General features: G+C 46.1%; 1 protein-coding gene across 1 annotated transcript in view; it reads left to right on the plus strand.

The window, feature by feature from the left end:
* The first annotated feature begins 18792 nt into the window (after positions 1-18792).
* SLC8A2 (solute carrier family 8 member A2) overlaps positions 18793-26380 on the plus strand; it is a 167906-nt gene continuing 160318 nt past the window's right edge. The window contains exon 1 of the mRNA XM_077336520.1: positions 18793-19539. The gene's annotated coding sequence lies outside the window, so the exon portion shown is untranslated. The remainder of the gene's footprint in view (positions 19540-26380) is intronic.

Below are 26380 nucleotides of genomic sequence, written 5' to 3' on the forward strand. Positions count from 1 at the left end.
ACTTTTGGAGGAAAAGATTAGGGGATTAGAAAACAGAATTATTACCCAAAGTAAGAAAGGGGAGGAGTTCATAGACCAGAGCCCTGCAACTCGGAATAAAGACAATACAACTAGTCCTGAAGAGAATAAGGAGATTGACCACAACAGGGAGCCTCTGCTGACAGTTCGGAAAAAGACTCAACGGCGAAGAGCGAGACAGTTCTCGGGGCCTTTGGAGCTCCAGAATAGATTTCAGGCCCTTGGTCAACAAGGGAAGAGGTCCCAAAACAAAGTCCAAGACAAAGGGAAGAGGCCACGGGGACAGAAGGAAATGGAGTTGAGAAGAAAAAAAAAGGAGAGTACTGGTAATTGGAGACTCCCTGCTAAGTGGAATGGATCGCCATGTGGCTGGGCCCGACCCCCTAACCCGAGAGGTGTGTTGCTTGCCAGGGGCGAAAATTAAAGATGTTTCAGAACGGCTGCCCAAACTCCTCAAATCTACGGATCGCTACCAATTTGTGATGGTCCATGTGAGAACGAATGACATGTCCCTGAATACCATCGCTCCTATTAAAAAAGACTATCAAGATCTGGGGAGGAAGCTCAAGCAAATGGGGGCACAAGTGGTATTCTCTTCAATCTTGCATGTCAAGGGAAGAGGAATGCGTCGGGAGAGGAAGATAATGGAGGTGAATCACTGGCTGCGTAGTTGGTGCCGGCAGGAGAGATTTGGTTTCTGGGACCATGTGATAGGCTTTCTTGAAGAAGGCCGACTAGCACCTGATGGACTGCACTTATCGAAACTGGGGAAGAATGTGTTTGGCAGGAACCTGGGGAGATTCATCAGGAGAGCTTTACCTAAAGCCACTAGGGGAAGGAGACGATCAACATAGGGAGTGTATGGAAGGAAAACGATCGGAGGCAGCCCAACCGGCAAGGCCAGCTCATAGGGAACCAAAAGTAAAAGGATTCAGATGTCTTTATACTAACGCCCGAAGCATGGGCAATAAAAAGGAAGAGCTGGAACTTCTCATGCTGATGGAAAGGTATGATCTAGTAGGCATCACAGAAACTTGGTGGAATGATTCTCATGACTGGAATGTAATGGTGGATGGATATGAACTGTTCAGAAAAAACAGAATAGATCGAAGAGGTGGAGGAGTGGCACTGTATGTGAGGAAAGGGCTTACCTGTCAGGAAATTCTAGTGAAGGAGAGCATATCTACAGTGGAAAGCATCTGGGTGAAAATAAACGAGGGGAAAACAAACAGTGTGGTGGTTGGTGTCTGCTACCGACCGCCTGACCAACGAGAGGATGTGGACGCTGCACTTTGTGAGCAGCTTGAGAAAATATCCAAGCGGCAGGACCTTGTCATCATGGGTGACTTCAATTTCCCAGATGTGTGCTGAGAAACAAACTCTGCGAAGCGTCCTCAGTCATGCAACTTTCTGACCTGCCTGGCTGACAATTTCATTTATCAAATGGTAGATGAACCCACAAGAGGTTCAGCCACACTGGACTTAATACTGACCAACAGGCAAGAGTTGGTGGATGAGGTGAAGGAGGTGGGGACCCTAGGGGGAAGTGACCATGTCCTCATAGAATTCCTTTTGAGATGGGGAGCCAAGGAAGCTTGTAGCCAGACGCGGATGTTGGATTTTCGTAGGGCAAACTTTAATAAACTCAGAGACATGATGAGTGTCATACCATGGACGAGAATGCTGGAAGGAAAGGGAACATGTGAAGGGTGGGCGCTACTCAAACAGGAGCTATTGCATGCTCAATCAATGACTATCCCAGAAAGACGAAAACACTGCAGGAGCTCTAAGAAGCCTATTTGGGTGAACAGAGAACTTCAAGAGGAACTAAGAAAGAAAAGGAAAATGTTCAGGAAGTGGAGGGAAGGACAGAGCTCTAAAGAAGAGTACCTACAGGTTACTAGGCACTGTAGATCAATCATAAGAAAGGCCAAAGCTGAGAGTGAGCTAAGATTGGCCAGGGAAGCCCATTGTTACAAGAAAAGATTTTTGAGTTATGTGAGGAGCAAACGTAAAGTAAAGGACGCAATAGGCCCACTGTTGGGTGCGGATGGACAAACTCTAACGGAAGATGCAGAGAAAGCAGAAAGGATTAGTGCCTATTTTACATCTGTTTTTTCCCACAGGTCAAAGTGTTTAGGCACATCTAGAGATGGCCATAGCCAAAGGACAGTGTCTGGGTGGCAGGTTAACATGGATAGAGAGGTTGTCGAGAGGCATTTAGCTGCACTGGATGAGTTCAAATCCCCTGGTCCGGATGAAATGCACCCGAGAGTACTCAAAGAACTTTCCAGAGAACTTGCACAGCCCTTGTCCATCATCTTCAGAACCTCTTTAAGGACTGGAGATGTCCCGGAGGACTGGAAGAGAGCAAATGTTATTCCAATCTTCAAAAAAGGAAGGCAGGATGACCCGGGAAACTACAGACCAGTGAGCCTGACCTCTGTTGTGGGGAAGATAATGGAGCAGCTATTAAAGGGAGCGATCTGCAAACATCCGGAGGACAATTTGGTGATCCAAGGAAGTCAGCATGGATTTGTCTCCAACAGGTCATGCCAAACCAACCTGGTTTCCTTTTTTGACCAAGTAACAGGTTTGCTGGATTGTGGAAATTCGGTTGATGTCATTTACTTGGATTTTAGTAAAGCTTTTGACAAGGTTCCCCATGATGTTCTGATGGGTAAGTTGAAGGACTGCAATCTGGATTTTCAGATAGTCAGGTGGATAGGGAATTGGTTAAAGAACCGCACTCAAAGAGTTGTTGTCAATGGTGTTTCATCAGACTGGAGAGAGGTGAGTAGCGGGGTACCTCAGGGCTCGGTGCTCTGCCCGGTACTTTTTAACATATTTTTTAATGATCTAGATGAGGGGGTGGAGGGACTACTCATCAAGTTTGCAGATGACACCAAATTGGGAGGACCGGCAAATACTCCAGAAGATAGAGACAGAGTTCAACGAGATCTGATCACAATGGAAAAATGGGCAAATGAGAACAAGATGCAATTTAATAAAGATAAGTGTAAAGTTCTGCATCTGGGTCAAAAAAATGAAAAGCATGCCTACTGGATGGGGGATACGCTTCTAGGTAACACTGTGTGAATGAGAACTTGGGGTACTTGTGGATTGTAAACTAAACATGAGCAGGCAGTGTGATGTAGTGGTAAAAAAGGCAAATGCCATTTTGGGCTGTATCAATAGGGGCATCACATCAAAATCACAAGATGTCATAGTCCCATTGTATACGGCACTGGTCAGACCACACCTGGAGTACTGTGTGCAGTTCTGGAGGCCTCACTTCAAGAAGGACGTAGATAAAATTGAAAGGGTACAGAGGAGAGCGACGAAGATGATCTGGGGCCAAGGGACCAAGCCCTATGAAGATAGGTTGAGGGACTTGGGAATGTTCAGCCTGGAGAAAAGGAGGTTGAGAGGGGACATGATAGCCCTCTTTTAATATTTGAAAGGTTGTCACTTTGAGGAGGGCAGGATGCTGTTTCTGTTGGCTGCAGAGGAGAGGACACGCAGTAATGGGTTTAAACTTCAAGTACAACGATATAGGCTAGATATCAGGAAAAAGTTTTTCACAGTCAGAGTAGTTCAGCAGTGGAATAGGCTGCCTAAGGAGGTGGTGAGCTCCCCCTCACTGGCAGTCTTCAAGCAAAGGTTGGATACACACTTTTCTTGGATGCTTTAGGATGCTTAGGGCTAATCCTGCGTTGAGCAGGGGGTTGGACTAGATGGCCTGTATGGCCCCTTCCAACTCTATGATTCTATGATTCTATGATTCTAAATGTTGAGTCTCCAGAGAACCTGGCAAGGTCGAAAGAGCAGGAAAAGATAAGGAGTCTCCGCTGTGGGATGTTTTGGTATGCAAAAGGAGGCCAGGAACAGGCAGGCTATTTCTGGCTTTATGACAATTGGCCGGGAGAGACTGGGAGAATGGGATCAAAGTTGAGGCATTTATCAGGGTTCATACCACCCTGAACACGCCTGATCTCATCTGATCGCAGAAGCTTGGTTGAAGTCAGAAGGGCTCTCCCTGTGATCTTAATTCCCGGGGTAGGAACATATTGCTTCAACCCACGGGGCCCAGCTTCCTGCTGGTCCAGTTGGCTGTGTCATTGAGAAACAAGGCCCACCACCCACCAGCATCTGTGACCGTGGAACCAGATCAGGTTATTTTGGAGGGTGTCCCTCTTTATCTGCTTGGTAAAAACTAGCTGCTAAATCAGGCTGCTAATAACGAAAAGCGCAAACCAAAGGTACTGGTCTGATTCCCCAAAGGACTGATTCTACAAAACAAGAACTGTTATTTTTATACCCTGCTTTTCACTACTTGAAGGAGTCCCAAAGCAGCAAACAAACACCTTTCCTCCACAACAGACACCCTTTGAAGTAGGTGGGTCTGAGAGAGCTCTGAGGGAACTGGGATCACTCAGCTCACAGCATGTGGAAGAGGAAAAGGAATTGAACACAGCTCTCCAGATTAGAAGCCACCATTCGTTAATCATGCCATGGTTTCTCTCAGTACCTGCAACCCCGGAAAGCCCTGTCAGTCTGAGCAGACAATACCCAGGAAGAATTTTGCTGTGTTCTCCTTTTGTAGAAGGGGGGGGGGGAGAAATAAGGTGTTTTCTCTTTATTGTCCAAAGCAGGTTAATTTCCCAGAGGTGTTAGAATATTTTAAACATCTTCCAAGGTCTCCTGTGGACTGAGAAATACATAACTGAGTATAACATTTAAATTTCTCTCTCTCTCTCTCTCTCTCTCTCTCTCTCTCTCTCTAAAGTACTCTTTAGAGTATTTAAAGAATACTTTAAACAGGAGATTGGTACAGGCAGCGTTTTTGCCTGAAATGTAGGCATCTGAAGAAGCATTCATGTGCATGAAACCTTTGTTGTTGTTAGGTGCAGTCATGTCCGACCCATCGTGACCCCATTGACAATGATCCTCCAGGCCTTCCTGTCCTCTACCATTCCCCAGAGTCCATTTAAGTTTGCACCTACTGCTTCAGTGACTTCATCCAGCCACCTCATTCTCTGTCGTACCCTTCTTCTTTTGCCCTCGATCGCTCCCAGCATTAGGCTCTTCTCCAGGGAGTCCTTCCTTCTCATGAGGTGGCCAAAGTATTGGAGTTTCATCTTCAGGATCTGGCCTTCTAAGGAGCAGTCAGGGCTGATCTCCTCTAGGACTGACTGGTTTGTTCGCCTTGCAGTCCAAGGTACTCGCAAGAGTCTTCTCCAGCATCAGAGTTCAAAAGCCTCAATTCTTTGGACCTTCCTTATGGTCCAACTTTCGCAGCCATACATTGCAACTGGGAATAAGATAGCCTTGACTAAACACACTTTTGTTGACAGGGTGATGTCTCTGCTTTTTAGGATGCTGTCTAGATTTGCCATAGCTTTCCTCCCCACAAGCAAGCATCTTTTAATTTCTTTGCTGCAGTCCCCATCTGTAGTGATCTTGGAGCCCAGGAAAATAAAATCTGTCACTATCTCCATTTCTTCCCCATCTATTTGCCAGGAATTGAGAGGGCCGGATGCCATGATCTTTGTTTTCTTGATGTTGAGTTTCAAGCCAACTTTTACACTCTCCTCCTTCGCCCGCATCAACAGGCTCTTTAGTTCCTCTTCACTTTCTGCCATTAGAGTGGTATCATCTACATATCTGAGGTTGTTGATATTTCTCCCTGCAATCTTGATGCCAATTTGTGACTCCTCTAATCCCGCCTTTCTCATGATGAGAATACAAGTTAAATAGGCAAGGTGACAGTATACAGCCTTGCCGAACTGATTTTGAACCAATCAGTGATTCCATGTTCAGTTCTCACTGTTGCTTCTTGACCTGCATATAATTTTCTCACGAGACAAATAAGATGCTCTGGTATTCCCATCTCTTTAAGAACTTGCCACAATTTGTTATGCTCCACACAACCAAAGGCTTTAGCATAGTCAATGTAGCAGAAGTAGATGTTCTTCTGGAACTCCCTAGCTTTCTCCATGATCCAGCGTATGTTGGCAATTTGATCTCTAGTTCCTCTGCCTCTTCGAAATCCTGAATGTATTTCTGGAAGTTCTCGGTCCACATATTGCTGGAGCCTAGCTTGTAAAATTTTGAGCATAACTTTGCTAGCATGAGAAATTAGTGCAATGGTGCGGTAGTTTGAACATTCTTTGGCATTGCCCTTCTTTGGGATTGGAATGTAAACTGACCTTTTCCAATCCTGTGGCCATTGTTGAGTTTTCCAAATTTGCTGGCCTATTGAGTGTAGCACTTTTACTGCATCGTCTTAAGATTTTGAATAGTTCAATTGGAATGCTGTCACCACCACCACCAGCTTTATTGTTGCTCAGACTTCCTAAGGCCCATTTGACTTCACATTCCAGGATGTCTGGCTCCAGGTTAGTATCTACCCCATCGTGGTTATCAGGGATGTTAAGCTCGCTCTTGTAGAGTTCTTCTGTATAATTTTGCCACCTTTTTAAAATATCTTCTGCTTCTATGAGGTCCCTACCATTTTGGCCCCTTGTCATACCCATCTTTGTATGAAACGTTCTCTTCATATCTCCAATTTTCTTGAAAAGATCTCTGGTCCTCCCCATACTATTGTTTTCTTCTATTTGTTTGCACTGTTCATTTAAGAAGGCATTCTTATCTCTTCTAGCTTTTCTCTGGAATTCTTTCTCCCTTGCTTTTCACTTCCCTTCTCTCCTTAGCTATTTGTAAAGCTTCCTCAGACAGCCATTTTGATTTCTTGCACTTCTTTTTCTTTGGGATGGTTTTAATTGCTACCTCTTGTACAATGTTGCGAACCTCCGTCCATAGTTCTTCAGGCACGCTGTCTATCAGATCTAATTCCTTAAATCTATTTGTCACCTCTACTGTATATTCGTCAGGGATATGATTTAGTTCATACCTGAGTGGCCTAGTGCTTTTCCCTACTTTCTTCAATTTAAGCCTAAATTTTTGCAACAAGAAGCTGATGATCTGAACCACAATCAGCTCCTGGTCTTGTTTTTACTGACTGTATAGAACTTCTCCATCTTTAGCTGCAGAGCACATAGTCAATCTGATTTCTGTGTTGACCATCTGGTGATGTCCATGTGTAGAGTTGTCTCTTGGGTTGTTGGAAAAGAGTGTTTGCTATGACCATTGTATTCTCTTGACAAAATTCTACCAGCCTGTGCCCTGCTTCATTTTGTACTCCAAGGCCAAACTTGCCTGTTATCCCAGTTATCTTTTGGCTTCCTACATTAGCAATCCCCCATGATGATAAGCAAATCATTTTTTGGCGTTGCTTCTAGAAGGTGTTGTAGGACTTCATAGAACTGGTCAACTTCATGCATGAAACCATGGGGTTTTCTAATCTGGCATGCCAGGTTCGATTCTGCGCTCCCCCACATGCAACCAGCTGGGTGACCTTGGGCTCGCCATGGCACTGATAAAACTGTTCTGACCGAGCAGTGATATCAGCACTCTCTCAGCCTCACCCTGTTGTGGGGAGAGGAAAGGGAAGGCGACTCTAAGCCGCTTTTAGCCGCCTTCGGGTAGGGAAAAGCGGCATATAAGAACCAACTCTTCTTCTTCTTAACCCCAGAATTAAACTTCTTTGGACTTGAACCTCATTCTGTTGGAAGTATGCTTGACCTTAACTCCTCATGTGGTGCTGTGGCTCCACCTCCCACAGCAGCCTGCAGTCTCAGGAAGGTTGGGAATGGCAACCTCAGATCTATGCCTTATTGTTGTGGGGATCTGGTTGAAAGCGTGCAGGTAACTTCTGAGTTGAGATCTCCCAAGTCCAAGAATTGACGGGAAACAATTCCTAGCAGTTGGTTTGGAGTATAAGTACTTGCTTCTCCCAGGGCAGACAGAAACATAATTAATTATACAGGATGTTAAAAATTGTGGAATAATTATGTTGAGTTGAAGTGCTCAATTTGTTTAATTTATATAGGTTCCAGAAATGCAATTTTCGTGGCTCAGAACTTGCTTACCTGGGCATGCAATTTCAATTTGGTTTGTGACACTGCAGGCCTTTCCTGAAAATCATAGAATCATAGAATCATAGAGTTGGAAGGGGACATACAGGCCATCTAGTCCAACCCCCTGCTCAACGCAGGATTAGCCCTAAGCATCCTAAAGCATCCAAGAAAAATGTGTATCCAACCTTTGCTTGAAGACTGCCAGTGAGGGGGAGCTCACCACCTCCTTAGGCAGCCTATTCCACTGCTGAACTACTCTGACTGTGAATTTTTTTTTCCTGATATCTAGCCTATATCATTGTACTTGAAGTTTAAACCCATTATTGCATGTCCTCTCCTCTGCAGCCAATGGAAACAGCATCCTGCCCGCCTCCAAGTGACAACCTTTCAAATACTTAAAGAGGGCTATCAGGTCCCCTCTCAACCTCCTTTTCTCCAGGCTGAACTTTCCCAGGTCCCTCAACCTATCTTCATAGGGCTTGGTCCCTTGGGCCCAGATCATCTTCATCGCTCTCCTCTGTACTCTTTCAATTTTATCTACGTCCTTCTGGAAGTGAGGCCTCCAGAACTGCACACAGTACTCCAGGTGTGGTCTGACCAGTGCCGTATACAATGGGACTATGACATCTTGCGATTTTGATGTGATGCCTCTGTTGATACAGCTCAAAATGGCGTTTGCCTTTTTACCGCTGCATCACACTGCCTGCTCATGTTTAGTTTACAATCCACAAGTACCCCAAGGTCTCGTTCACACACAGTGCTACCTAGAAGCGTATCCCCCATCCAGTAGGCATGCTTTTCATTTTTTTGACCCAGATGCAGAACTTTACACTTATCTTTATTAAATTGCATCTTGTTCTCATTTGCCCATTTTTCCATTGTGTTCAGATCTCGTTGAACTCTGTCTCTATCTTCCGGAGTATTTGCCAGTCCTCCCAATTTGGTGTCATCTGCAAACTTGATGAGTAGTCCCTCCACCCCCTCATCTAGTCTAGATCATTAATAAATATGTTAAAAAGTACCGGGCAGAGCACTGAGCCCTGAAGTACCCCGCTACTCACCTCTCTCCAGTCTGATGAAACACCATTGACAACAACTCTTTGACTGCGATTCTCTAACCAATTTCCTATCCACCTGACTATCTGAAAATCCAGATTGCAGTCCTTCAACTTATCCATCAGAATATCATGGGGAACCTTGTCAAAAGCTTTACTAAAATCCAAGTAAATGACATCAACCAAATTTCCCCGATCCAGCAAACCTGTTACTTGGTCAAAAAAGGAAACCAGGTTGGTCTGGCAGGACCTGTTGGAGACAAATCCATGCTGACTTCCTTGGATCACCAAATTGTCCTCCAGATGTTTGCAGATCGCTCCCTTTAATATCTGCTCCATTATCTTCCCCACAACAGAGGTCAGACTCACTGGTCTGTAGTTTCCCGGGTCATCCTTCCACCCTTTTTTGAAGATTGGAATAACATTCGCTCTCTTCCAGTCCTCCGGGACATCTCCAGTCCTTAAAGAGGTTCCGAAGATGATGGACAAGTGCTGTGCAAATTCTATGGAAAGTTCTTTGAGTACTCTCAGGTGCATTTCATCCGGACCAGGGGATTTGAACTCATCCAGTGCAGCTAAATGTCTCTCGACAACCTCTCTATCCATGTTAACCTATCTATCCACCCAGACACTGTCCTTTGGCTATGGCCATCTCTAGATGTGCCTAAACATTTTGACCTGTGGGAAAAAACAGATGTAAAATAGGCACTAAGCCTTTCTGCTTTCTCTGCATCTTCCGTTAGAGTTTGTCCATCCGCACCCAACAGTGGGCCTATTGCGTCCTTTACTTTACGTTTGCTCCTCACATAACTGAAAAATCTTTTCTTGTTACAATGGGCTTCCCTGGCCAATCTTAGCTCACTCTCAGCTTTGGCCTTTCTTATGATTGATCTACAGTGCCTAGTAACCTGTAGGTACTCTTCTTTAGAAGACAGCATCCTAAAAAGTAGAGACATCACCTTGCCAATAAAAGTGCGTTTAGTCAAGGCTATGGTATTCCCAGTTGCAATGTATGGCTGCGAAAGTTGGACCATAAGGAAGGCCGAGCATCAAAGAATTGAGGCTTTTGAACTCTGGTGCTGGAGAAGACTCTTGCGAGTCCCTTGGACTGCAAGGCGAACAAACCGGTCAGTCCTAGAGGAGATCAGCCCTGACTGCTCTTTAGAAGGCCAGATCCTGAAGATGAAACTCAAATACTTTGGCCACCTCATGAGAAGGAAGGACTCCCTGGAGAAGAGCCTAATGCTGGGAGCGATCGAGGGCAAAAGAAGAAGGGGACGACAGAGAACGAGGTGGCTGGATGGAGTCACTGAAGCAGTAGGTGCAAGCTTAAATGGACTCCGGGGAATGGTAGAGGACAGGAAGGCCTGGAGGATCATTGTCCATGGGGTCGCGATGGGTTGGACACGACTTCGCAAATAACAACAACAACTCTTCTTTAGAGCTCTGTCCCTCCCTCCATTTCCTGAACATTTTCCTTTTCTTTCTTAGTTCCTCTTGAAGTTCTCTGTTCATCCAAATAGGCTTCTTAGAGCTCCTGCAGTGTTTTCGTCTTTTTGGGATAGTCATTGATTGAGCATGCAATAGCTCTTGTTTGAGTAGCGCCCACCCTTCACATACTCCCTTCCCTTCCAGCATTCTCGTCCATGGTATGACACTTATCATGTCTCTGAGTTTATTAAAGTTTGCCCTATGAAAATCCAACATCCGCATCTGGCTACAAGATACCTTGGCTCCCCATCTCAAAAGGAATTCTATGAGGACATGGTCACTTCCCCCTAGGGTCCCAAACTCCTTCACCTCATCCACCAACTCTTGCCTGTTGGTCAGTATTAAGTCCAGTATGGCTGAACCTCTTGTGGGTTCATCTACCATTTGATAAATGAAATTGTCAGCCAGGCAGGTCAGAAAGTTGCATGACTGAGGACGCTTCGCAGAGTTTGTTTCCCAGCACACATCTGGGAAATTGAAGTCACCCATGATGACAAGGTCCTGCCCCTTGGATGTTTTCTCAAGCTGCTCACAAAGTGCAGCATCCACATCCTCTCGTTGGTCAGGCGGTCGGTAGCAGACACCAACCACCACACGGTTTGTTTTCCCCTCGCTTATTTTCACCCAGATGCTTTCCACTGTAGATATGCTCTCCTTCACTAGAATTTCCTGACAGGTAAGCCCTTTCCTCACATACAGTGCCACTCCTCCACCTCTTCGATCTATTCTGTTTTTTTCTGAACAGTTCATATCCATCCACCATTACATTCCAGTCATGAGAATCATTCCACCAAGTATCTTTGATGCCTACTAGATCATACCTTTCCATCAGCATGAGAAGTTCCAGCTCTTCCTTTTTATTGCCCATGCTTCGGGTGTTAGTATAAAGACATCTGAATCCTTTTACTTTTGGTTCCCTATGAGCTGGCCTTGCCGATTGGGCTGTCTCCGATCGTTTTCCTTCCATACACTCCCTATATTGATCGTCTCCTTGCCCTAGTGGCTTTAGTTTAAAGCTCTCCTGATGAATCTCCCCAGGTTCCTGCCAAACACATTCTTCCCCAGTTTCGATAAGTGCAGTCCATCAGGTGCTAGTAGGCCTTCCTCAAGAAAGCCTATCCCATGGTCCCAGAAACCAAATCTCTCCTGCTGGCACCAACTACGCAGCCAGTGATTCACCTCCATTATCTTCCTCTCCCGACGCATTCCTCTTCCCTTGACAGGCAAGATTGAAGAGAATACCACTTGTGCCCCCATTTGCTTGAGCTTTCTCCCCAGATCTTGATAGTCTTTTTTAATAGGAGCGATGGTATTCAGGGACATGTCATTCGTTCCCACATGGACCATCACAAATGGGTAGCGATCCGTAGATTTGAGGAGTTTGGGCAGCCGTTCTGAAACATCTTTAAGCAACATACCTCTCGGGTTAGGGGGTTGGGCCCAGCCACATGGCGATCCATTCCTCTTAGCAGGGAGTCTCCAATTACCAGTACTCTCCTTTTTTTTTCTTCTCAACTCCATTTCCTTCTGTCCCCGTGGCCTCTTCCCTTTGTCTTGGCCTTTTTTTGGGACCTCTTCCCTTGTTGACCCTTGCACCTCCTCTACAAGGGCCTGAAATCTATTCTGGACCTCCAAAGGCTCCGAGAACTGTCTCGCTCTTCGCTGTTGAGTCTTTTTCCGAACTGTCAGCAGAGGCTCCCTATTGTGGTCAATCTCCTTATCCTCTTCAGGACTAGTTGTATTGTCTTTATTCCGAGTTGCAGGGCTCTGGTCTATGAACTCCTCCCCTTTCTTACTTTGGGTCAGAGTAATAATTCTGTTTTCTAATCCCCTAATCTTTTCCTCCAAAAGTCTTACCAGCTTACACTTGGGGCAGCTGTAGTCCATCTTGTTTTCTGGGAGGAAGGCAATCACGTCACACTCACTGCAGATGATGGGATGAGTGTCCTGGAGGTCCATTGTAATGTCTAGGCAGTGCAAGTACTAGGGAAATATAATCTACGGATTCTAATTGCTCGGCCAAGAACCCCAGGCTAAGCGCCACAAGCCAAGAGCCCTTGGTCTCTCGCCCTTCGGCTCGCGCCTCTGGCGAGGAGCAGCCCTTTTTAATCCTCCCAACAATTACCCAGCAATCACCTCACCCAGGCAGCACAATAGCCTCACCTGGTCAGAAGCAACTCTCCCCAGCAGCAACTCTCCCCAGTAGCTCTCTCCACGTGCTCTCAGTTGTCTGAAAATGATGGAATGAGATTCTCTTCCCAGGAGAGAGGCTAGAAACAATCCCCATCTCCTTTCCCTTCATAGGAGAATGCGGAAACTGTTCAGAAAGACACAGAAATGGGTGCTTTTGCAATTGTAGCATCTCAAATCTTTGTGCAGGTGAAATAAGTCAGGCAAAATGATAGAATCATAGAATAATAGAGTTGGAAAATATCTCATGGGTCATCTAGTCCAACCCCTTGCACTGTGCAGGACACTCACATCCCAATTGCTCATCTACAGTAACCTAACTTCCCTTGAACCTTCACAGAATCAGCCTCTTTGTCAGATGGCTCTCCAGCCTCTGTTTAAAATTTCCAAAGATGAAGAACCCACCATCTCCCGAGGAAGCCTGTTCCACTGAGAAACCGCTCTGTCAGGAACGTCTTCCAGATGTTTAGACAGAATTTCTTTTGAATTAATTTCATCCCCTTGGTTTTGGTCTGTCCCTCCGGGGCAAGAGAGAAAAACTCTGCTCTATCCTCTATATGGCAGCCTTTTAAATACTTGAAGATGGTTATCAGATCCCCTCTCAGTTGCCTCCTCTCCAGGCTAAACAGACCAAGCTCCCCCTACTTTTCCTCATATGTCTTAGTCTCCAAATCCCTCACCATCTTTGTTACCCTCCTCTGGACATGCTCCAGTTTGTCTACATCCCTCTTCAACTGTGGTGCCCAAAACTGGACACAGTTCAGAAGATCTGACCCCCCCTTTGGAACCATCCTTGGCGGTTCATGACATCTTTTATCATCGCAGTACATCTTGGGTTTGTAGTTTATGTGATTTTATAAATTTTTATAAATTTTAGAGGTGCTTTTACTGGGGTTTTATGTATTTATACTCAGTAACCCGCCACGAGCCTTCGGAGACTGGCAGGATAAAAATCAAGCAAGTAAGTAAAACTGAACACTCCAAGTAAGTCCGAACCAGAGCAGAGTAAAGCAGTACCATCACCTCCTGTGATCTGGACATGATACTCTGATATAGTTCAAAATACCATTTGCCTTTTTTGCCCCCAAGTCACACTGATGACTCATGTTCAATGTATGGTCCACTAAGATTCCTAGATCCTTTTTGTACATCGGTCATACTACTGTCTCCCCCATCCTCAGTGTATATGGTTTTTCCTATTTACATTTGTCCCTATTGAATTTCATTTTATTCAGTTGAGCCCAAGTCTCGAACCTATCAAGATCATCCTGTATTCTGTTTCTGTCTTCTGTTGTGTTTGTTACCCTTCCTAGTTTAGTATCATTTGTAATTTCAATAATATCCTCTCTAATCCCTCATCCAATCTATCTATCTATCTATTAGATTTTTACATCGACCTTCATATGGCACAGGGCGATTTACATATAATGTTGCAGGGCGATACATGGAACCACCTAACATACAACACAGTCAAAAATAACATAATAATCCAACATTGGTTCTCAATCTTAATCAACAACAATATAACAGGAATGATAACTTACATAGGCCCCCAGAGAGGTCAGACTAGTTCCGGGGATGGATGTCTGAGCAGGGATATGTGGATGTGGTTGGGTTTGGTCGGCCTCACCAAATGCCTGGCGGAGGAGCTCCCTTTTGCAGACCCTGCAAAATTGTGGGAGTCCAGGCAGGGTCCTGATCTCTTCAGGGAGCTCATTCCACCAGGTGGGGGCCAGGATAGAAAAAGCTGTGAGACTTGTTGAGGACCGACGTGCTTGTTTGGGGCCAGGGATCACCAGCCAGTTGGCGGTTGTGGAGCATTATGCTCTTTTGGGGGGTATAGGTGGAGAGACAGTCTCTCAGGTACACTGGGCTCAGACCACGTATGCCTTGAATGTAAGAACCAAAACCTTAAGCCTGATCTGGAATTCAATTGGGAGCCAGCCGAGCTGTTGAAGTATAGGCCGGATGTGTATTGGTGAGAATCCTGTCTGCAGTGTTCTGAACCAATTGTAGCTTCTGGGTCAAGGATAAGGGTAGGCCTGCATAGAGCGAGTTGCAGAAGTCCAGTCTGGAGGTGACCATCGCATGGATCGCTGTGACTAGGTGTTCTGGTGCCAAGTAGGGCACTAGTAGGTTGGCTTGGTTGTAGATGGTAGAAGGCCTGCTGCACTACTTTCATGACCTGTGCCTCCATGGAGAGGGAGGCGTCCAGGATCACACCCAGGTTTTTGGCGGAGTGGGTTACTGCTAGATGCACTCCGTCCAGGTTGGGGAAGAAGAAGAAAAAGAGTTGGTTATAATATGCCGCTTTTCGCTACTCAAAAGAGTCTCAAAGCGCCTTAAGGTTGCCTTCCCTTTCCTTTCCCTACAACAGACACCCTCTGAGGTGGGTGAGGCTGAAAGAGCCCTGATATTTATTTACTTATTGATTGATTGATTGATTTATATACCACTGATCCAAACAGCTTTATCAGTGCCACTGCAAGCCCAAGGTCACCCAGTTGGCTGCAAGTGGGGGAGTGCAGAATGAAACCCGGCTCACCAGATTAAAAGTATGCATTCCTAACCACTACACCTAACTGCATCTCCATCTTCTTCTCTTGGACCCTTATTACCCAGCCACAGGACCTCCATCTTTGAAGGGTTGAGCTTCAGACGACTCCACTTGAGCCTTTTTGTCACTGCTTCCAGGTATCTGGCTAAGGTTTTTTTTTGGGGGGGGGGAATTGGGGTGGTCATCCATCAGGAGGAAAACCTGAGTGTCATCTGTCTATTAGTGGCAACCCAGTCCAAACATCTGCACCAGCTGAGCAAGAGGATTCATGAAGATGTTAAATAAAATAGGAGAGAGGATTGCTCCCTGTGGCATGCCACATGTGAGCTAATGATAATCCTCCAAGAGGATGCTGAACCATTAACAAGTACCCTTTGGGTACAATCTGTCAATCCACCTGACAGAATTAGGTTCCATACCACATTTTACCAACTTGTCAACAAGAATATCATATGGAACCTTATCAAAAGCTTTACTGAAATTCAGATAAACTGTGTCCAAGGCATTCCCCTGATCCAGCAAGGTAGTCACTTTCTTGAAAAAAGAGATAAGGTTGGTCTGACATGACTTTTTCTTGCAAAACCCATGCTGAGTCTTAGAAATCACAGCTCTCAGTTCCAGCTGCTCAAGTTCCAAAATTTTGACAGCTACAGATGGCAAGCTGATGGGTCCATAGTTACCTGGATCCTTTTTCCCTTTCTTGAAGATGAGGACAACATTTGCCCGCCTCCATTCGTCTGGCACCTCACCTGTTCTCCAAGAAGTGTCAAAAATAATGGACAGAGGTTCAGAGATGACATATTTTAGTTTTAGTACCCTGGGATGCCATTCATCTGGCCCAAAAGATTTTGTTTCTTTTACAGAAACTTGGTGTTTATGGACTGCCCCCACAGTGATCCTAGGCCACCATTCCAATCTCCTGTTGTCATATGTTTTTGCCACCTTGAGCACCATTTCTCTCACAAGAGAAGACTGAGGAGAAATAGAAGTTAAGCAGTTCAGCCCTCTCTTCCTCATCCTTATCCATTGTGAAGCTGGCCACACCCTGATTGGCCCTCCTTCTCCAGCTCCTGCCCTCCTTCCCTGGACGCTAACCACTTTGCTATCTGATGCCTGAGAGAGAGACACAGAGAGCCCTGCCAAACCGCAAACCAGCCCTGATTACCTGCAATGATTTCTGCTGCAAGGGAGAGAGACAGAGAGACAGAAAGACAGAGACAAACTGCAAAGGAGCCCAGAGCTCTGATTACCTCCTAGGGTTCCTGCTGCAAGAGAGAGAGATCTGCACCTGCTGGTGTCCCCTGGGTCCTAGCGCCCTTTGTATTCCTGGTTGCAATGGGCTTTCTTGCTGTTATAATTTCACTTTCTTTTCCTTGCAGTGGTCCTACAGAGTCCGTACTCTTTTTCTTACTTGAAATATAACTCAAGAAGCCTTTTTTGCTATGTTTAGTGCTTCTTGCTAGCCTAAGCTCATATTGAGCTTTAGCGTTTCTAACACTCTCCCTATGGAAATACTACCTGTCATTTTAAATGCCAGGAGTAGCCAGAACAAAGAGTTGGTTCTTATATGCCGCTTTTCTCTTTCAATTTTATTTTATATGTGGCTTACAATTGCCTTCCTTTTCCTCTCCCCACAACAGACACCCTGTGAGGTAGGTCAGGATGAGAGAGCCCTGATATTCCTGCTCTGTGAAAACAGCACTATCTGGGCTGTGAGAAGTCTGGGGTCACCCAGCTGGCCTGGCTCTCCAGATCAGATGCCACCATTCATAACCACTACACCAGGGGAAAAGAAACTTTAACTCTTTGTAGAACAATTGGCTCCCTCCTCCAGGGAAACCTGCTAGATATTTTCCATCAATCCCTTCCCACCAAAAAGATGGCAAAAGCCACAAAGCAACCAGGAGAGAGGATGTTGAGACAGGAAAGGTTATATGTACTTTGGAGGGTCTCTTCAGGTGAACCCTACTGAGTAAAGGTGATTCTGAGCAGATCCCTCCTCTGTCTTCTTAAATGATTTGTGGAGGGCTTGCATTTGAATAAAGACATCAAATGCATTACCTGTGATGTCCATTTTACAGGTGGGATAATTGAGGCTGGGGGAAACATCCCCCAACCTCCCTTGGCACTAGTTCATAGCAAAAGTCAGTCTTGGATCCTTCCAGGTTCCTATGCAACTGTATACTTCAAATGTCAGGACACTTAAAAAAAAATCTCTTTGTGACACTTTGCTCTTTCCTTTTTCTAAACGAACATTAAGTAACAGTCAAGTGTAGAAATACTCTTAAATTTGACACTCTAAAATGCCAGGCAATTAAGTTCCAACAAGGATTGTTGAGAAATCAAAACAGAAACCAAAATCCACAAAGAAAAAAGTGCTAGAACGGTCCTTGTGTCATCCAGTCCAGCCCATGCTCAATACTGAACATTAACAACTACATCCTTCCTGCTCCTCCAGTGATGGTTGTTGAGCTCAGTTCCTCTGAAGAGCCAACAATGGGGCAGAGAGGCCCAGGCCACCATTAGAACATTATAAGAGCCCTGTCGGATCAGACCATTGGCCCATCTAATGCGGCATCTCTTCTCACAATGGCCACCCAGTTCCTCTGGAGGGCCAGCAGGAGGGTAGAGAGTTGAATCCTTCCCCTGATAAGAACATAAGAAGAGCACTACTGGATTAGACCCGTGATACATCTGGTTCAGCCTCCTTTCAACAATCATACAATCATAGAGTTGGAAGGGGACATACAGGCCATCTAGTCCAACCCCCTGCTCAACGCAGGATTAGCCCTAAGCATCCTATAGCATCCAAGAAAAGTGTGTATCCAACCTTTGCTTGAAGACTGCCAGTGAGGGGGAACTCACCACCTCCTTAGGCAGCCTATTCCACTGCTGAACTACTCTGACTGTGAAAAACTTTTTCCTGATATCTAGCCTATATCGTTGTACTTGAAGTTTAAACCCATTACTGCGTGTCCTCTTCTCTGCAGCCAGCAGAAACAGCATCCTGCCCTCCTCCAATTGACAACCTTTCAAATACTTAAAGAGGGCTATCATGTCCCCTCTCAACCTCCTTTTCTCCAGGCTGAACATTCCCAAGTCCCTCAACCTATCTTCATAGGGCTTGGTCCCTTGGCCCCAGATCATCTTCGTCGCTAGTCAGAACAGTGTCAGAACAGCCCTGCTGGGTCAGACCAAGGAGGGCCCATCCACTCCAACCTCCCGTCTCACACAGGAGCCAGCCAGTTCCTCTGGAGGGCCAGCCACAGGACAAAGAAGCCAAGGTCTTCCCTCAGTGTTGCCTCCAGGATGCCTGCATCAATCTGGCCTGGAGGAAAATTCTTTCCTGACCCCAAAGTTGGGATCGGCGTTATCCCGGCCATCTAAAAATGAGCCCAGGAGTAGACCACTGGCTCCTCACCCCACCCTCAGCCACAAGAGTGGGGCGCTGTCCACACTCCTTGGTGCTGAAACGGCGGAGGTCTTCCTCCTTGGCGTCCCTGAAAATAGTGCCTGCTCTAGGAGCTGGACATGCTTTCTGGGTGCTGAAAGCAACCTTCGGGAGCTATCCATCATGCAACCGGTGCTGAATTTCTCAGGGAGGGCTACGGTTTCAAGCGGATGAGGTCTGCTCTCCCAAGAGCCTGGCGGGGGATGGGCAGCAAGCCTGTATACAGTCTGGGGCAGCAACTGCTTTCTGTAACGTGCTTTGCATATGCCTTGAGAAACATTTGCCTTACAGAGGAATATCTTCTCCCCTTTTTTTTTAGTTGACTCTGATGGCTTTTATGCAGTGGAAGTGCTTGAATCTTCCACTCCCCCTACACTCCACTTGTTTCTTTCTGTGGGTTCCGGGAGCTCATTTCTCTCCATTCAACCCTCCTCTTTCCTTTCTCGCCCCCACCCCATGCTCCACTCCTCCTCTCCTTTTGTCCCCTCCCACTCTCATCAGCAGCGATCTCTCTCTCTCTCTCTCTCTCTCTCTCTCTCTCTCTCTCTCTCTCTCTTTCTCTCTGGCTGGAGGGGAGGGCGGCTGCTCTGAGCTGTTTGCCTTCTGACTCCAGCAGTATCGAGGGGTTCCTGGATTTCTCTCCCCCCCCCTCACTCCAAGCATCCTTCCTAGTTGTTCCCCCTGGACTTCTTCACCGTTACTAGCCCAGCTAAGCAAAGGACCATGGCGAGGAAGTGACCCGTTTGGCTTCGCCACAACTGCGGAGAAGAGAGTCTTGAAGGGGGGCAGTGAAAGGTAAGTGCCTAGGAGAGAGGAAGCTCCTTTCTCCTCATGGGGCACAGGATCATGGGGGCCAGCTCTGGATGTCTCCCTCTCTTGTTCCCAGTTGATTATCTTGTTTTCCTCCTATTCTTGCATGGAATGATACAGAGCCTGGAAGGGGAGGCAATTAAGATTATGGGAATGTGATCCAAATTTGAAGGATTGGTGCTGGTACCATGTGGACCTGCCTGTTCTCTGTGCCTTTTTGCTCCTTATCGCTTCTCGCTGTAGCCCTGTTCGGCCTCTCTCATGTTCTCTGACTAGCTACTTGATCCCTGCATTTACCGGTTGGGTCCCCAGCCCGCGTCAGTCAGTGTTCACTCCAGCAGAGTGATGACACGAGACAGTGCCAGTACTGTGTATGTGTGTGTGTGTGTGTGTGCGCGTGCGTGCGTGCATGGGGTATGGCTTCTTTGGATTCCAGAGGCAGGAATCTGGGCCATGTTGATTCCATTGGGAAAGAGACCAACTTAACCTGCCTCAGAAATCTGCTGTTGAAAGCTTGCAGAGCCATGATCAATAAATACAGAAAGGTAGAATTAATGCTCAACCCTGTTTTTTTTAATGTGACTATTCAGGACTGCAAAAACAGTCTCACCATCACCCTGAAATAGAGAGGGAAAGTTACTGTCTGCACTTTTACATCTTGCCACATCCCCCCCCCCTCTGAAATTAGCAGATCTTTCTTCTAGTCAGGACAGTTGCTATAGTCACAATCTCCTCCCATTTTGAAGAAACAGAACAGCTCCAAGGTGTGTGATTTGCCATCTCCCAAAGCCCATCCTTTGGGTTGATGATTCACTCTTAAAATTTGTGTTTTTGATTGTTGGAGTGAATTGGAAAAGTTATTTTTAAATAGGAATTGGCCAAGGATTGGATCCAGCATTGGTCTGAGTCATTTTGTATAACAATAATGACAAATTTTGAAATGTGCAAATAGCCTGGAGGGACAAATCTTCACTTGCTGAGCTTTAAGGGAGTTCTCAAGCCCAAACTTTCTGAAACATTCCCTTCGGAATAGGATATCCCTTTCCCAAGAAACTGGCATGCGGGCCCCAATGACAATGTGGCTGACATTCTTAAAATGCCATACCAAAATGTCATAGGGCATGCTTTTTCATACCGCCTAATTTTGTATCTGCAAAATATTTGTTTTCCCCAAGTTGGAGAGGACTTCCTATTTGACACCTTAAGAAAAATCTTTAGGAAGGAAGGAAGGGAAGAGAGGGAGAGAAGGGAGAGAGGGAAGGAAATAGAAGCGAATAGTAGGAAGGGAGTGAGGGAGGAAAATGGAAGAGAATAGTAGGAAGGGAGGTAGGGAGGAAATGGATGGGAATAGTAGGGAAGGAGGAAGGAAGGAAATAGAAGCGAATAGTAGGCAGGGAGGAAAGAAGGGAGGAAGAAAATGGAACAATAGTAGGAAGGGAAGGAGGGGGAAGGAAGGAAATGGAATAGTAAGAAGGGAGGGAAGAAGGAAATGGAAGAGAATAGAAGGAAGGAAAAATAGTAGGAAGGGAAGGGAGGGAGGAAGGAAATGGAAGAGGGTAGTAGGAAGGAAGGGAGGAGGGAAATGGAAGAGAATAGAAGGAAGGAAAAATAGTAGGAAGGGAAGGGAGGGAGGAAGGAAATGGAAAAAGGGAGTAGGAAGGAAGGGAGGGGGGAAATGGAAGAGAATAGAAGGAAGGAAAAATAGTAGGAAGGGAAGGGAGGGAGGAAGGAAATGGAAAAGGAAGAAGAAGAAGAAGAAGAAGAAGAAGAAGAAGAAGAAGAAGAAGAAGAAGAGTTGGTTCTTATATGCCGCTTTTCCCTACCCGAAGGAGGCTCAAAGCGGCTTACAGTCGCCTTCCCATTCCTCCCCCCACAACAGACACCCTGTGGGGTGGGTGAGGCTGAGAGAGCACTGATATCACTGCCCGGTCAGAACAGTTTTATCAGTGCCGTGGCGAGCCCAAGGTCACCCAGCTGGTTGCATGTGGGGGAGCGCAGAATCGAACCTGGCATGCCAGATTACAAGTCCGCACTCCTAACCACTACACCAAACTGGCTCTCAAAAGGGTAGTAGGAAGGAAGGGAGGGGGGAAATGGAAGAGAATAGAAGGAAGGAAAAATAGTAGGAAGGGAAGGGAGGGAGGAAGGAAATGGAAAAGGAGAGTAGGAAGGAAGGGAGGGGGAAATGGAAGAGAATAGAAGGAAGGAAAATTAGTAGGAAGGGAAGGGAGGGAGGAAGGAAATGGAAGAGGGTAGTAGGAAGGAATGGAGGGGGAAAATGGAAGAGAATAGAAGGAAGGAAAATTAGTAGGAAGGGAAGGGAGGGAGGAAGGAAATGGAAGAGGGTAGTAGGAAGGAATGGAGGGGGGAAATGGAAGAGAATAGAAGGAAGGAAAAATAGTAGGAAGGGAAGGGAGGGAGGAAGGAAATGGAAGAGGGTAGTAGGAAGGAAGGGAGGGGGGAAATGGAAGAGAATAGAAGGAAGGAAAAATAGTAGGAAGGGAAGGGAGGGAGGAAGGAAATGGAAGAGGGTAGTAGGAAGGAAGGGAGGGGGGAAATGGAAGAGAATAGAAGGAAGGAAAAATAGTAGGAAGGTAAGGGAGGGAGGAAGGAAATGGAAGAGGGTAGTAGGAAGGAAGGTAGGGGGGAAATGGAAGAGAATAGAAGGAAGGAAAAAGAATAGTAGGTAGGGTGGTAGGAAGGAAGGAAGGAAGGAAGGAAGGAATAAAATCAAAGAGAATAGTAGGAAGGGAGGGAGGCAATGGAATGGAAGATAATGGTAGGTTGGTAGGTAGGTAAGTAGGGAAAGAAGGAAATGGAAGAGAATAGTAGGAAGGAAGTGAGGGAGGGAAGAATTGTGGGGAGGGAGGGAAGGAGGAAATGGAAGAAAATAGTAAGGAGTGAGTGAGTGAGGGAGGTTGGGGGGATATAGCTTTAATTGTATTCCTGGATCTGTGGGTTCTCCTGAACACCTCTCAATTTTATCTTCTCTTCTGTCAATATTTTCCCTCTCTCCCCTCCCTCCACTAACAGTCCTCTTGGCTTTACTGAAGGTAATACAATTTGTAGGAAGGGGACATACTTTGCATTGAGGGTTTTTTGTTTTAAAGGCAGACTTCTTGGGAAAGGTGGTTTTTCTGTGTGTTTGTAGGCAGAGGGAGGAAAACTAAAACTCAGTGGAAACAGTACCATTGTTTCAGCAGACAATATGAGTGCACAAGTCTCCAAACGCTCCCCTGTCTTATCTGCTGCCTGCCATTTGTCTCATAGATATGATTATGAAGCATTGGGTTCAAATTCAAAAGGTACTCAGAAAGATGTCATTCGGACTTGTGGTGGAGGCATCAGAATTCTGCATAGACAAGACATCTGAAATGTCTCAATGTGATTTTTTGGGAGGGGGACTTAAGCAAAGATTCCTCAGCATCTCCATCTTAAATTGAAAGCAGCGAGGAGGATGGCAACGGAGAAGTCTGTTGAACTGTCATCTGGTAGTGGCTAGCTTTGCAGACCCGTTGTGAGGATGTTATTTCACAAGATGTCTTGGAAGAAGGGCAGGGGAAACCTGAATTTGCACAGTACTGTCTTTGGGAGGTTTGTGCTCCTCAAAATCCCTTGATGAGAATGGGCTTTGATGGCTGCAGTGCTGCTTAGGATGGCACTGACAGTCTGCTAGGAGGGCAGTCACAAGCCCTTATATATATTTTTTGTGGGCCAGAAGAACGCAGGGCAGGAGGCTGAAAAGGTGCTCATGTCATGTTTTATTATAATGGGTACATTATGAGGAGGGGACATAGCTCAGTAGCAGAGCCTCTGCTTGGCAGCAGAAGGTCCTGGTTCAATCCCAGCATCTCCAGTTGAAAGGACCAGGCAGGAGGGGATGGGAAAGGCCTCTGCCTGAGAATCCATAGTGCTGCTGCCATTCTGCGTTGGCAGTGCTTAGAACCTTGCAGGCTATCAGTTTTGATGAAGCAAGGTACAAAGCAGTTTAATGTTCGATGGTGTCATTAGATCATATCTATCACAGTAAAGTTGTTGCCCATCGAGGGCAAGTGACAACCAGAGATTCACTAGTCATTGATCTGGCGATGCCACAATCCCTGAATGGAAAGCATTGTACCATTTGACTTTGTGCCTTTGGCTGCTTGGGCCTTAGCTGGGAAAAGAAAGGTGATCTCTCTACACAGACTCTCTCTCTTCTCTGCTCTTTCAAAGGCCACCATTACAATTCGAGCACATGAACAAGCAGAAGCCTGTGTTTTGCTGTTGCAAAATTGCCCTGATGGAGAGAGAGGGAGATCCCTGGAGAAATCTGGGTCTTGGGTTCCTGCTGGGAGTGCTGGTGATGCTGGCTGGTGGGGAAGGGAGGTGGGAGGAAGAGGATGTAGCACACTGAAGGCCCTGTCGAAAATAGAGCATGAATCAGAGGGTCCCGGCTAACCCTAGCTGTGCAGAATCAGCGAATAATTTGTGGAAATGTGACAGGTGTCAAATGGTCCCTGGCAGGCAGGCTTTGGCTCAGATGGCATTTTCATCAGGCCATGGTGAGAAATCTAAGCCGGGTGTTTTGTCAGTCCAAGCATGCAGGATTAGACACTAGGAACATTTTATTTTCTCCCTCCGCCCTTCTCCCCATTGGGGAACCAAAGTGGCTGACACTGTTTTCACTGCCTCCATTTTATTGTCACATCAGCCCTGTGAGGTAGGTAATGCTGAGAGTGTGTGGCTGGCCCGAGGTCACTCAGTGCATGAGACAGGATTCCAACCCAGGTATCCCAGGGACTAGTCCAACAATCTTATGGTGTCCGTGAAAATGGAAGGCATGGGGTTCATTTATGCCACTGAATCCAAGGCCAGATCCTACTCCTCAAAAATAATTGGAATAATTGTGGCTGCCAGGGTCCTCACTAAGACATCATGGAGGACCTTTATTCATCATCAATCATCAGAAAGGCCAAAGCTGAGAGTGAGCTAAGATTGGCCAGGGAAGGCCACTGTAACAAGAAAAGATTTTTCAGTTGTGAGGAGCAAACGTAAAGTAAAGGAGGCAATAGGCCCACTGTTGGGTGCGGATGGGCAAACTCTAACGGAGGATGCAGAGAAAGCAGAAAGGCTCAGCGCCTATTTTACATCTGTTTTTTCCCACAGGTCAAAGGGTTTAGGCACATCTAGAGATGGCCGTAGCCAAAGGATAGTGTCTGGATGGCAGGTTAACATGGATAGAGAGGTTGTCGAGAGGCATTTAGCTGCACTGGATGAGTTCAAATCCCCTGGGCCAGATGAAATACACCTGAGAATGCTCAAAGAACTTTCCGGAGAACTTGCAGAACCCTTGTCCATCATCTTTGGGACCTCTTTAAGGACCGGAGATGTCCCGGAGGACTGGAAGAGAGCAAACGTTATTCCAATCTTCAAAAAAGGGAGGAAGGATGACCCAGGAAACTACAGACCAGTGAGTCTGACCTCTGTTGTGGGGAAGATAATGGAGCAGATATTAAAGGGAGCGATCTGCAAACATTTGGAGGACAATTTGGTGATCCAAGGAAGTCAGCATGGATTTGTCTCCAACAGGTCCTGTCAGACCAACCTGGTTTCCTTTTTTGACCAAGTAACAGGTTTGCTGGATTGTGGAAATTCAGTTGATGTCGTTTACTTGGATTTTAGCAAAGCTTTTGACAAGGTTCCCCATGATGTTCTGATGGATAAATTGAAGGACTGCAATCTGGATTTCCAGATAGTTAGGTGGCTAGGGAATTGGTTAGAGAACCGCACTCAAAGAGTTGTTGTCAATGGTGTTTCATCAGACTGGAGGGAGGTGAGTAGCGGGGTACCTCAGGGCTTGGTGCTTGGTCCAATACTTTTAAACATATTAATTAATTAATTAATTAATTAATTATATTGATCTAGATGAGGGGGTGGAGGGACTACTCATCAAGTTTGCAGATGACACCAAATTGGGAGGACTGGCAAATACTCCAGAAGATAGAGACAGTTCAACGAGATCTGAACACAATGGAAAAATGGGCAAATGAGAACAAGATGCAATTTAATAAAGATAAGTGTAAAGTTCTCCATCTGGGTCACAAAAAATGAAAAGCAGGTCTACTGGATGGGGGATACGCTTCTAGGTAATACTGTATGTGAACGAGACCTTGGGGTACGTGTGGATTGTAAATTAAACATGAGCAGGCAGTGTGATGCAGCAGTAAAAAAGGCAAATGCAATTTTGGGCTGTATCAACAGGGGCATCACATCAAAATCACAAGATGTCATAGTCCCATTGTATACGGTACTGGTCAGACTACACCTGGAATACTGTGTGCAGTTCTGGAGGCCTCACTTCAAGAAGGACGTAGATAAAATTGAAAGGGTACAGAGGAGAGTGACGAAGATGATCTGGGGCCAAGGGACCAAGCCCTATGAAGATAGGTTGAGGGAAATGTTCAGCCTGAGAAAAGGAGGATGAGAGGGGACATGATAGCCCTCTTTAAGCTTTTGAAAGGTTGTCACTTGGAGGAGGGCAGGATGCTGTTCCTGTTGGCTGCAGAGGAAAGGATGTGCAGTAATGGGTTTAAACTAGAAGTACAACGATATAGGCTAAATATCAGGAAAAAATTTTCACAGTCAGAGTAGTTCAGCAGTGGAATAGGCTGCCTAAGGAGGTGGTGAGCTCCCCCTCACTGGCAGTCTTCAAGCAAAGGTTGAATACACACTTTTCTTGGATACTTTAGGATGCTTTGGGCGGATCCTGCGTTGAGCAGGGGGTTGGACTAGATGGCCTGTATGGCCCCTACCAAATCTGTGATTCTATGATTCAATGATTCTA

Source organism: Paroedura picta, chromosome 5 (assembly GCF_049243985.1).
Source record: "Paroedura picta isolate Pp20150507F chromosome 5, Ppicta_v3.0, whole genome shotgun sequence".
Taxonomy (NCBI): domain Eukaryota; kingdom Metazoa; phylum Chordata; class Lepidosauria; order Squamata; family Gekkonidae; genus Paroedura; species Paroedura picta.